Source organism: Sciurus vulgaris (genome assembly GCF_902686455.1).
Source record: "Sciurus vulgaris genome assembly, chromosome: 15".
NCBI lineage: Eukaryota > Metazoa > Chordata > Mammalia > Rodentia > Sciuridae > Sciurus > Sciurus vulgaris.
This window is the reverse complement of record NC_136476.1, coordinates 52,685,714-52,698,710: the sequence shown is the minus strand read 5'-3', so window position 1 is coordinate 52,698,710 and position 12,997 is coordinate 52,685,714. Positions and strand designations below refer to the sequence as shown.

Genomic DNA, 12,997 nt, shown 5'->3' with positions numbered 1-12,997 from the left:
TAGTTCACAGGTCCCAGGCATTAATACTCAGGACAGAAAAGAAAGCCCAGCAGGAGCCATCCTTGAGGTTTTGAAACTAGAATATATGAAGTACTAATTAAGTGCTAGTAACTATGATGATTACATGCTATTTAATATTTATAATAATCCCTTTTAATAACAAATGAGGAACTTGATACTGAGAAAATATCAAGGAAAAATATTCTGCCTAAAGTTACTTACCTAATGAGTAGGATAAACAGGTTCTAACCATTTCTAAAACCCAAACTCTTAATCCCTCCTTTACTAAAGTGAGGTGCTACTTTAACAAAAATCTAAAATGTGTGGCACTAGCTTAGCAGGTGGGGAGAAACTGATAAAAAAGACTTGAAAGACAGACAGCATGTATAAACAGTAAATAATTTGGTAAAACTGGAAGTTAAGACCATGTGCCTACTGAACCTGCAGTTCCAAGGGAAGTGGTTAGAAAGAATCAGAGTATCAACGTGTTGGCTACTGTTGGCTGCCTTTGGCAAGGTATTGAAAGAAAAAATTGAATTGACCAATTTATGATTAAAAATGAAATGTGATACAGAGTACAGAAATATAGGACACCAAAGGACTATGACTTTGAGACAACAAACAGGAAGAGATAAGGTTGGAATCTTAAGCAAACAAGACCCAATAGTTCTTTTCAACTGAATGAAGTGAATGATTCAGGCTTGAGACAAAATTTGCATTACAGATGATACCTTCTTACTAATAACTCTTATTCCAGAGAGCCTCAACTTTCTTACCATTCAGTGGAGAGAGAACATTAAAGGGCAAGAAAGAACAGAAAAAGGACGAATTTAAGAACTATATCTAGTAAAGAATTTGCCTGGGTTGGTTACTGCACGTGGACCTAACTGGAAGCAAATACATGAAAAGCCTTATAGGTTTTGGAGGGTGTTTTTTTTTTTTTTTTTAATTTATTTTTATTGTAAACAAATGGGATACATGTTGTTTCTGTTTGTACATGGAGTAACAGCATACCATTTGCGTGATCATACATTGACATAGGGTAATGATGTTTGATTCATTCTGTTATTTTTTCCTTCCCCCCATCCCTCCCACCCCTCTTTTCCCTCTATACAGTCCCTCCTTTGGAGGGTGGTTTTATTGACCATGAACCTGGTCTTAAAAAGTCTGTGACTATTTGGGAAGCCTTAAAACAGGTGAAAACTGAAATTCCCAAGGAGAGTAGTGTTAGGTTGGAATTTGGGCGACTATATGAGGGAGAACAGAGCAACTGAGGCAAAGGGCAGCATGCTACACAACGACCAATCAAACGGGCAGGAAAACTCCACTGACCCTTACACATCCACCTGTCACTCAGCAGGACCCCCGCCCATTCCCGCCTATAAAGACCCTGGGCAGCTGGAGCCACGTGCAATTTTCTCCAGCTCCCTACCCTGACTGTACCCAGGGGGGCTGGGAATTTCACCCAAGAGCCAAATTCCAATAAAGCTTGCTTTGGCCGCTTTCTGTCCGATTTTATTTGGCCACTAGCCATGCCAACATCCACTTCAGAGTTGCCCAGGAAGGATAAAAAATGGGGAAGACTTCCCAGGGGCAGAGGCAGGAGTCACTAAGAACAATAAATTCCTCCCTTGCCTCCAGAACAAGAGGAGCCATATTTAAATCTGATGGTTTCTGACTGGTGAAGCAAGGTACCTTCTCCCACATAAACCTTTTTGTATTGTCACATGAGCAAGAAATAAATCTTTATAATGTTGTCACTGAGATGTTGAGGCTTTTTGTTATATCACTAATCTTACTTTGACTAATATCTCTATATTACCTATAGTTCTAGATTAACCCAATGCCCTGCTCTTCACAAGAGTTTGCCACCAGAACACAGTTATTGAGAAAACCACCACTAAATTAAAGTCAAAACAGGAAAGGAAAAGACTCATGTCAATATCACTGTCATGGGACACAGATTTAGGCAAATCTACCACCACTGGCCTTCTGATCTACAAGTGTGGTGGGATTGACAAACAAACAAACAAACAAACAAAAAAAAAATTAAAAACTTGAAAAAGAGACTGCTGAGATGGGAAAGACTCGTCCAAGTACACCAGAGTCCTGAATAAACTGAAAGATGAATATGAGAGTGGTATCACCCTTGACATCTCCCTATGGGAATTTGAGACCAAGTAAATATTATGTGACTATCACTAATGCCCCAGGACACAAAGACTTTATCAGAAACATGACCTCAGCCACATCTCAGACTAATTGTGATGTCCTGTGTTTCTGGTGTTGGGGAATTTAAAGCTGGTTATCTTCAAGAATGGACATACCCATTAGCATGCTCTTGTAACTTATACTGGGTGTGAAACAATTGTTGGTGTTAACAAAATAGATCCCACTGAGCCACCCCACATCCTTTCCTTTACAGATATCCTGTGATTTTCAGGAGATCCCCTCTTCTTTCTTTTCCTTTTTTCTCTTTAGCATCCATATATAAAAGAACACATGACCTTCTGAGTTTAGCTTATTTCACTTCACATAATGGTCTCAAGTTCCATCCATTTTCCTGCCATAATTTCATTTTTCTTTGTGGCTGAATAAAACCTCATTGTGTATATACACCATATTTTCTTTATCTATTCACCCACTGATGTATATCTAGACTGGTTCCATAGTTTGGCTATTGTGAATTGTGCTGGGCATGCACGTATCACTATAGTACATGACGTTAATTCTTTAAGATAAATACCAAGGAGTAGTATAGCTGGATCATATGGTGGTTCCATGCCCCATCATTTGAGGAATGTTCATACTTAATTTTCATAGTGGTTGTACTAATTTACAATCCCTCCGACAGTGTAAAATTGTTCTTTTTCCTCCTCATCCTATCTAGCGTTTAGTATTGTTTTTATTCTTCATGACTATCATTCTGACTGGTATGAGATGAAATCTCAGTGGGGTTTTGATTTGCATTTCCCTAACTGCTAAAGATGTTGAACATTTTTTCATATTTTTGTTGGTCATTTGTACTTCTTCTTTTGAGAAGTGTTTGTTAAGTTCATTTGCCCATTTATTTAGTGGGGTTATTTGGTTTTTTGGTGTTAAGTTTTTGAATTCTTTAGATATTCTAGATATTAATCCTTTATCAGAATAGGTGACAGATTTTCTCCCATTCTGTATGCTCTCTCTTCATGCTCTTTTAATCATTTCCTTTGCTGTGTAGAAGCTTTTTTAATTTGATGCCATCCCATTTTCTAAATTTTGGCATAACTTCCTGAGCTTTAGGGATCATATTGAGAAGATTATTGCCTGTGCCTATATGCTGGAGTGTTGACCTTATGTTCCCTGTGGAAGTTGCATGGTTTCTGGTCTAATTCCAAGATCTTTGATCCATTCTGAGTTCATTTTTGTGCAGAGTGAGAGATAAGGGTCTAGTTTCATTCTTCTACAAATGGATAACCAGTTTTCTCAGCACCATTTGTTTAAAAGGCTGTCTCTTCTCCAATGTATGTTTTGGGAAACTTTGTCAAGGATCACACAACTGTAGATGTATGAGTTTGTCTCTGTGTCTTCTGTTCTATACCATTGTGTCTTGTTGTTGTTGTTGTTGTTTTTTGGCCAGCACCATGCAGTTTTTGGTACTATGGTTCTGTAGTATAATCTGAAATCAGGTATTGTGATACCTCCAGAATTACTCTTTTGGCTTAGAATTTCATTGGCTATTTTGGGACTTTTATACTTCCAATTTTATTTGTTTACTTATTTATTTTTACTTGTAACTCTTTAATTTTTATTTATTTATGTATGTATTTATTTATTCTTAGTACACATCAATTTCACTTGGGAATAGGAAAAATGTGAACATTTCAGAGTAATCTTAATAAAGGATATGTGGTATTAAATTTTTTTTCATAATCTGTTTTTTGACAGTGATATATATTTTTTAAAAATTTCCATACATGTATATAGCTTAATAACATCTGCCTCATTCCACTGTCCTTCCCAACCCCACCACCATACCCCTCCCCTCACTCCCTTTTGCATAATCCAAAGTTTCTTCATTCTCCCCTACCCACTCACCCCCACCATGGATCAGTATCTGCTTACTAGAGAAAACATTCAGCCTTTGGTTTTGGGGGGGTGGTTTATTTCACTTAGCATGATATTCTCCAGTTCCATCCATTTACCTGCGAATGTCATAATTTCATTCTTCTTTAAGGCTGAATAATATTCCATTGTGTATATGTACCACAGTTTTTTTATCTGTTCATATGTTGAAGGGCATCAAGGTTGGATCCATAGTTTAGCTATTGTGAACTGAGCTGCTATAAACATTGATGGGCTGTGTCACTGTAGTATGCTGATTTTAAGTCCTTTGGGTATAAACCGAGGAGTGGGATAGCTGGGTCAAATGGTAGTTCCATTCCAAGTTTTCTTAGGAATCTCCATACTGCTTTCCAAAGTGGTTGCACCAATCTGCATTCCCACTAACAATGTATGAGTGTACCTTTTTCCCCACATCCTCGCCAACACATATTATTGCTTGTATTCTTGATAATTGCCATTTTGACTGGAGTGAGTTGAAATCTCAGAGTAGTTTTGATTTACATTTCTCTAATTCCAAGAGATGATGAATTTTTTTCATGTTTGTTGATTGATTTATGAAGTGTCTGTTCGGTTCCTTAGCCCATTTATTGATTGGGTTATTTGTTTTTTTGGAGTTTGGGTTTTGAATTCTTTATACATCCTAAATTAGTGCTCTATCTGAGGTGCATGTGGTAAAGATTTTCTCTCTCTTCATGTTATTGATTATTTCCTTTGCTGAGAAGTTTTTAGTTTGAATCCATCTTATTTATTTATTTATTCTTCATTTTACTTCTTATGCTTTAGGAGTCTTATTGAGGAAGTCAGTTCCTAAAGCCAAAATGATGGAGCCTGCTTTTTTTTCTAGTAAGCACAAGGTCTCTGGTCTAATGCCTAGGTCCTTGGTCCACTTTGAGTTGAGTTTTGTGCAGGGTGAGAGATAGGAGTTCAATTTGATTCTACTAATATGGATTTCCAGTTTTCCCAGCACCATTTGTTGAATAGGCTATCTTTTCTCCAATGTATATTTTTGGCATCTTTGTCTAGTATAAGATAACTATTTATGTGGGTTCGTTTCTGTGTCTTCTATTCTGTACCATTGGTCTACATGTCTGTTTTGGTAACAATATCATGCCATTTTTGTTACTATTGCTCTGTAGTATATTTTAAGGTCTTGTATTGTGATGCCTCCTGCTTCACTCTTCTTGCTAAGGACTGCCTTGGCTATTCTGGGTCTCTTATTTTTCCAAATGAATTTCATGATTGCTTTTTCTATTTCTATGAAGAATGTCATTGGAATTTTAATTGGAATTGCACTGAATCTGTATAGTGCTTTTGGTAGTATGACCATTTTGACAATATTAATTCTGCCTATCCAAGAGCATGGAAGATCTTTCCATCTTCTAAGGTCTTCTTCAATTTCTTTCTTTAGTGTTCTGTAGTTTACATTGTAGAGATCTTTCACCTCTTTTGTTAGATTGAATCCCAAGTATTTTATTTTTTAAGGCTATTGTGAATGGGGCAGTTTTTCTAATTTCTCTTGCAGTGGATTCATCACTGATGTATAGAAATGTATTTGATTTAGGGGTACTGATTTTATATCCTGCTACTTTGCTGAATTCATTTATGAGTCCTAGAAGTTTTCTGGTGGAATCTTTTTGATCTTCTAAATGTAGAATCATGTTGTCAGCAAATAGTGAAAGTTTGAGTTCTTCTTTTCCTATCCATATCCATTTAATTTCTTTTGTCTTTCTGATTGCTCTGGCTAGGGTTTCAGGGACAATGCTGAATAGAAATGGTGAAAGAGGACATTCCGTCTTGTTCCAGTTCTTAGAAGGAATGCTTTCAATTCTTCTCCATTTAGAATGATGTTGGCCTTGGGCTTAGTGTAGATAGCTTTTACAATGTTGAGTTATATTCCTACTATCCCTAGTTTTGTAGTGTTTTCTATTTTGTCAAATGCTTTTTCTGCATCTATTGAGATGATCATATGATTCTTGTCTTATGTCTAATGATGTGATGTATTATGTTTATTGATTTTCATATGTAGAACCAACCTTGCATTCCAGGGGTGAACCCCACTTGATCATGGTGCATTATCTTTTTAATATATTTTTGTATGCGATTTGCCAGAATTGTATTGAGAATTTTTGTGTCTATGTTCCTGAGGGATACTGGTCTGAAGTTTTCTTTCCTTGATATGTCTTTGTCTGATTTTAGTATCAGGGTGATACTAGTCTCATAGAATGAGTTTGGAAGGGTTTCCTCCTTTTCTATTTAATGGAATAATTTGAGGAGTATTGGTGTTAATTCTTTTTGAAGGTCTTGTAAAACTCAGCTGAGAATCTGTCTGACCGTGGGCTTTTCTTGGTTGGTAGGCTTTTGTTGCATCTTCTATTTTATTGTTTGAAATTGATCTGTTTAAATTGGGTATATCCTCCTGCATCAGTTTGAGTAGATCATATGTCTCCAGAAATTTTTCAATGTCTTCAAGTTTTTCTATTTTATTTGAGTATAAATTTTCAAAATAGTTTCTAATTATCGTCTGTATTTCAGTAGTATCTGCCATGATATTTCCTTTTTCATCATGAATTTTAGTTATTTGAGTTTTCTCTCTTTCTCTTTGTTAGTGTAGTTAAGGGTTTATCAGTTTTATTCATTGTTTCAAAGTGCCAACTTTTTGTTTTGTCAATTTTTTGAAATGTTTCTTTTGTTTTAATTTCATGGATTTCAGCTCTGATTTTAATTATTTCCTATCTTCTGCTGCCTTTGGTATTGATTTGTTCTTCTTTTTCTAGGGCTTTGAAATGTAATGTTAGGTCATCATTTGTTGACTTTTTATTCTTTTAATGTACGAGCTCAATGCAATGAACTTTCCTTTTATCAGTGCCTTCATAGCATGCCAGAGATTTTGATATGTCATATCAGTGTTCTTATTGGACTCTAAGTATTTTTAAATTTCCTCCTTGATTTCTCCTTTTATCCATTCACCATTAATAGTTGCTGTTTAGTCTCCAGGTGTTGGAGTAGCTTCTATTTTTTATTTTTTTAAATTTTTTTAGATATTAATGGGCCTTTATTTTATTCATTTATTTATATGTGGTGCTGAGAATTGAACCCAATGCCTTTCACATGGTAGGCAAGTGCTCTACCACTGAGCCACAACCCCAGTCCCTCTATTTTTTATTTTATCATTGATTTCTAGTTTTATTCCATTATCATCTGATAGAATGCAGGGTAGTATTTCTATTTCTTTCTTTTTTTTTTTTTTTTTGTATTTTCTGAGAGTTGCTTTGTGGCATAACATATGGTCTATTTTAGAGAAGGGTCCATGTGCTGCTGAGAAGAAAGTGTATTCGCTTGATGGATGAAATACTCTCTATATGTCTGTTAAGTCTAAATCGTTGATTGCATCATTTAGTTCTATAGTTTCTTTGCTTAGTTTTTATTTGGAAGATCTATCCTGGGGTGAGAGAGGTGTGTTAAAGTCACCCAGGATTATTGTGTTATGGTCTATTTGATTCTTGAGAAGGGTTTGTTTGATGTACGTAGATGCTCCATTGGTTATTGCTACAAACTCCATTGGTTACTTATTTATTACCAGAGCCAATCACATATAAGAAGAGTAAATAGCCTCCCATTTAGCAAAGAGTGGTTCCAGTAAAGCCTGAAATACTTTCAATAGTTGAAAAACTGAGTTTTGTCAAGAATAACCAAACTGACCTAGAACTAAGACTATCTGTCTCATAATGGAGCTCCCAGGCTTCATAGGCAGCACCCTCCAAATTAGTACTCCTTGGTCCTTTGGTCCTTCACATCCATGCTTTGCCCCAGAATTCTGGGCACTGTTCCAGTTTTAGGCATTCTGCTTCTTTGCCCCACAAATGCACTCCTGGTTGAAGATCAAGGCTCATAGAGAACTCTCATCACTGGGGAGCAGAGATCAAACTCCCAGCACAGTTGTAGGCTCGTAAGAAGCAGCTTTGATAAACATGCTTTCTTGTGTCTTCAGATTTTCCTCTAAGAAACATTTCCAAAAATGGGGAGAAAATGACATGTTTAAATCTGGAGGGAGGGATTGCTGCTTTATATTACTTCAAGAAATAAATGTTGGGCTGGGGTTGTAGCTCAGTGGTACAGCACTTGCCTCACATGTGTGAGGCACTGAGTTTGATCCTCTGTACCACCTAAATAAATGAAATAAAGGTATTGTGTCACTTATAACTACAAACAAAAAATTTAAAAACAAGAAATAAATGTGTTATACCTGACTACATTGACAATGTCCTGATACAATATCAAACAAATAAAACTGCTGAGCTGATAAAATAAAGCTAATTCACGAGCACTTCTTCATTAATAACCTTTCAACAGATATTTCCTGAGTACTATGTTGTGTAAGACATTCCCAAGATAAAGGGATAAATATGATATAATTTCTACTGTAGAGGCTCATAATTTGGTAACTAAGATATTCATTTTTTTCATTCACACAACAAATAAAAACAACTCTCATGTGGAAGGATAGCTCTTGTAACTAGGGATATAGTGGTGAAAAAAAGACAACATCCTATGGAGACGAGGACAAGAAATGAAAATACAACTATGATTACTGCTTTGAGGAAAATAAAACAGGTTAACAGAATAAAGAGGGTCTTGGTAGCTGATTTAAATGAAATGATGAAAAAGCAGAAGCAATGCAGACTTGAGGGCAGACATTACCAGCAAGTGTAAACATCCTAAGGCAGGAACAAGTTTGCTCTCTCACTTGATTTGTTGTTTGCTTGGATATATATTTCTAAGCCAAAGTCATTTTTATTAAGAACTGAAGGGTTGTATCCTACTGGTTTCTAGGAGCAAGTGCTGCTGTTGAGAAGTCTGATGCCAATCTGGTTCTCTTTTTTTGTCATGGTCTTATTCTTATCCTTATGAAAATATGTGAGGAACTCCTCCTTGCCCAACCCTTTTGTTTGGTCCACTTTTAAAACGAGCAATTCTTTCATATTTTCTATCTGTCTTTTTGTTTTATGGTCCAGGGGAGTTTCCTGGCTCAATTTCAGCTCTTTTTCTGGCTTTTTAACATTAGTAATCTTGTTTTTACTTTCTAAAATTTCTCTTTATTGCTTTTTTTAATCATCCTTTTTCTCCAAGTCACTTATTATTTCATGCATGCAACTGCTTCTTCTCTTTGAAAACAGACATAAAATTTTTGGTGAAAGTTATTTTTCTTGAATTATGTTTATTTCAGGGTCAGTTATTAGACCCTTATCCTCCTCTTTGTGCTACCAGTTTCCCTCCAGTACACTTAAAAATATGAACAAAAGAATAGTTTGATCATTATAGGTTTCTGGAATAGGTTTTGTTTTCTTTGGTAAATTCTGTCTCCCCAGTATGCCATTCCCCTGAATGGAGACCATGAATAGGAAGATAGAACATATTGTTCCTAGCTACCCAGGGAACTTTTAGGCAAACTTGAACCTCCTGAATTTAAAATTAAGTGGGTTTTACTCTGAAGTTATTGACACATTAGAAGCCCTAGGGGTCCTTGGGATGTGGCTCAGGGATACAAGTGATTACCTGGCACATGCAAGGTCCTGTGGATCCCCAGTAGCACCAAACATAAAAAATTAAAAAAAAACAAAAAACAAACAACAACAACAACAAAAAAACCAGAAACTCTAGCCCTCTTCAGGTAGGTTGTTAAATTTATTTCAAAAGCAGTTTTATTTTTTAGGACTAGAAGGCAAATCTATTTGTTTACATAAGTGATATAGATGGCTACCTCTTGCCCTTGTTTTTTAGTTTTTTGTTTCTTTTTTTTTTGTATGGGAGATTTAACCAAGAAGTGCTTTACACTGAGCCATATCCCCAACCCTTTTTGTTTTATATTTTGCGATAGGGTCTCACTAAGTTGGTTAGGGCCTTGCTAATTTGCTGAGGCTGGCCTTGAACTTGTGACCTTCCTGCCTCAGTCTCTTGAGCCAGTGGGACTAAAGGCATGCACCACCACATCTGGCTGTTGCCCATGTTGTTTTATGGATAGTTTTAAAATTAATTACTCTGATTATTGGCCTGTATCCCACATCTGCTCTCCATTCCTGCTGATTCCAGCTTGGAGCCACTCGTAAGTGCTACCAAGAAGAATGCATTCCTATTGAAGCATTCCTTACTCTGCTTTATAATCTATTTGCATTCCAAAAATCGGTTAACATCTCTGCTGATAGTTCTTCATTTTGTGTCCCACATATTAGGCATTTATTTTCCATTTGTATTTCTTTACAGTCATTTCATTCAACTTAAATGGGAAGTCTTCATGTCCTTCTTCAACTGAAGCCCTGAAGTGAATTCACTACCCCAGATACCATCCCATGCTGAAGGAAAGATGGTTATGAAGGACCTCGAAATGCAGGGCCTTGTAGCAGCTGCTCTACAAGCTGAGAGCCTCCTGCTGAGAGCCTGAGCAGAGTCTCATTCTCTCAGACACCTGCACAGACCCCTCTCCAGGCCTATTCTGATCTTCCTGGTTGTTTTCCAGGCCTGCTGTTCAGCTCTCATCCTAGAGCTTCCTTCCACTATAGCCATGCTTCCTGGCTTCCATAGCTGCTTCCTTCTTGCTTTATACTTCTGGTTTATGCTTCTGTTTTGCTTGAGTATACCTATTTTTTTTTTTTTTTTTTTTTGGTACAGGGGATTGAACCCAGGGGTGCTTTACCACTGACCTACATCCCCAGCCCTATTCCTTTTTACTTTAAAACAGTCTCGCTAAGTTGCTTAGGGCCTCACTAAATTGCTTAGTCTGGCCTCAAACTGTTGGGATTATAGGTGTATACCATCACACCTGACTTAATCACACGTTCTTGAAGCTTCCTGGGAAATGATATGTGATGATTAAATTTTTTTGTCTTTGCACATATGGATATTTCTTTACATTTCAATTTTACTGATAGTTTCACCTGATTTAGACTTAGAGGTTGCAAATGATTTCCTGGAAGCATCAATAGGTATCTTCTGCTTTTGCTGGTCAAATGTTATTCTGATTCCTGTTCCTTTGTATGACCTTTTCTTCATTCTGGAAACTTTTAGGATCTTCCTTTTAGTTTCATAATTGTTTTACATGTAGTCAATCTGCCATGTTAAACAGGATTTGTCTTGTCTTAATTTTGTCTCTCCAAGGAAATAGCAAGTATAGCAGAAAGAGCATTGATGATGAAGAGTTATGTCTAGTTGAATAGATGTGACTATTGAATAAAATGAAGCATGTAAAGCAACTGGCATATATTGATATTGATGCCTTCCCCACAATGGGTTATAAACTTGAGGGCTAGAGCCATTTCTTACTCTCTTTTTTTTTAGTTGTCAGTGGACCTTTATTTTATTTATTTATACGTGGTGCTGAGAATTGAAACCAGTGCCTCACACACGCTAGGCAAGTGCTCTACCACAGAGCTACAACCCCAGCCCTAGAGTAATTTCTTATATACCTTTGTAATTTTCACCACATCTGGCACATGGCTGAGCACATAATAGATTCTCAATAAATATGACTTGAAGACTTCATGAGTCATAGACCTATCTTTGCCACTGTATTTCTGTGGGACTTCATGATACTTTATTCTCTCAATTAACATGTGTCAAAAGGGGAAAATGCTTCTTAACTTGCTTATTGCTAATGGATGTAGTAGCCATAATTAATGGTATGTAAATATTATAAAAGTTAAAATCCTTCTATAGATGTGAAATACTGTCACTGCCTTTCAGACAGGTACACAAATAGTTGGAACTTTTGTAGGCAGATGAGAGACATCCTGTGTTGGAGCTTAGGCCAAAACACCTAGCTTATTGGCTAATGGTACATGTTCCTAATATTATCAAAAGCGTATCTGCCTATGTCACCTTTCTGAATTCTTGACTATGATTGTCTTTCTCATTAAAAAGCTGGGAAGCTGGGCATGGTGGTGTACACCTATAATCCCAGTGATTCAGGATTACAATGATCTCAGCAATTTAGCTAAGAACTTATCTCAAAATTTTAAGAAAGGGCAAGGAATGTAGCAAAGGATGTAGAGTTTCTTGGGTTCAATGCCAGGTACCTTAAAAAAAGCCAGGAAATAGAACTTTGTTCAACTGCTGAAAGCTATACATTCAGTGGTAGAAAAAGAAAAATAGTGTATAATTGTTGCTGGTTCCAAAGCTGAATGAACTGTACTAATTTTCCAAAACCATGTATAATAACTCCAAAGGATTTTGAAAAGAACTGTGATGTTTCTCATAATAAATGTAGGAGAAAAGACAGTTTATTATTTTTTTACATTGCTGGATTCCATTTATTAATATTTTTGTAGAATTTTTGTACCTACCCATTATATATATTTATCCAGTTTCTTTCTTTCTTCCCTCTCTTCCTTCCTTCCTTTTTCATTACCTGCTATTTTTATTATTTATTATTTTATTTTTTACAGACTGCATTTTGATTCATTGTACACAAATGGGGTACATCATTTCGTTTCTGTGGTTGTACATGATGTAGATTCACACCATTCATGGAATCATACATGTACATAGGGTAATAATGTCTGCCTCATTCCATCATTTTTCATACCCCACTCCCTCTCATTTCCCTCTATGTAATCTAAAGTTCCTCCATTCTTCATTCAACCCCATCCCTCTCCCCATCATCCACTTATCAAGGAAAACATTCGGCCTTTGGTTTTTTGGGATTGGCTTATTTCACTTAGCACTATATTCTCCAATTCCATCCATTTATTTGCAGATGTCATAATATTATTCTTCTTTATGGTGGAATAATATTCCATTGTGTATATATACCACAGTTTCTTTATTCATTCATCTGTTGAAGGGTATCTAGGTTGGTTCCACAACCTAGCTTTTGTGAATTGAGCTGCTATAAACATTGATG

At 36.3% G+C, this 12,997-nt stretch overlaps 1 protein-coding gene across 1 annotated transcript in view; it reads right to left on the bottom strand.

The window, feature by feature from the left end:
- LOC306644675 (phospholipid-transporting ATPase FetA-like) overlaps positions 1–12,997 on the bottom strand; it is a 190,977-nt gene that overhangs the window by 79,568 nt on the left and 98,412 nt on the right.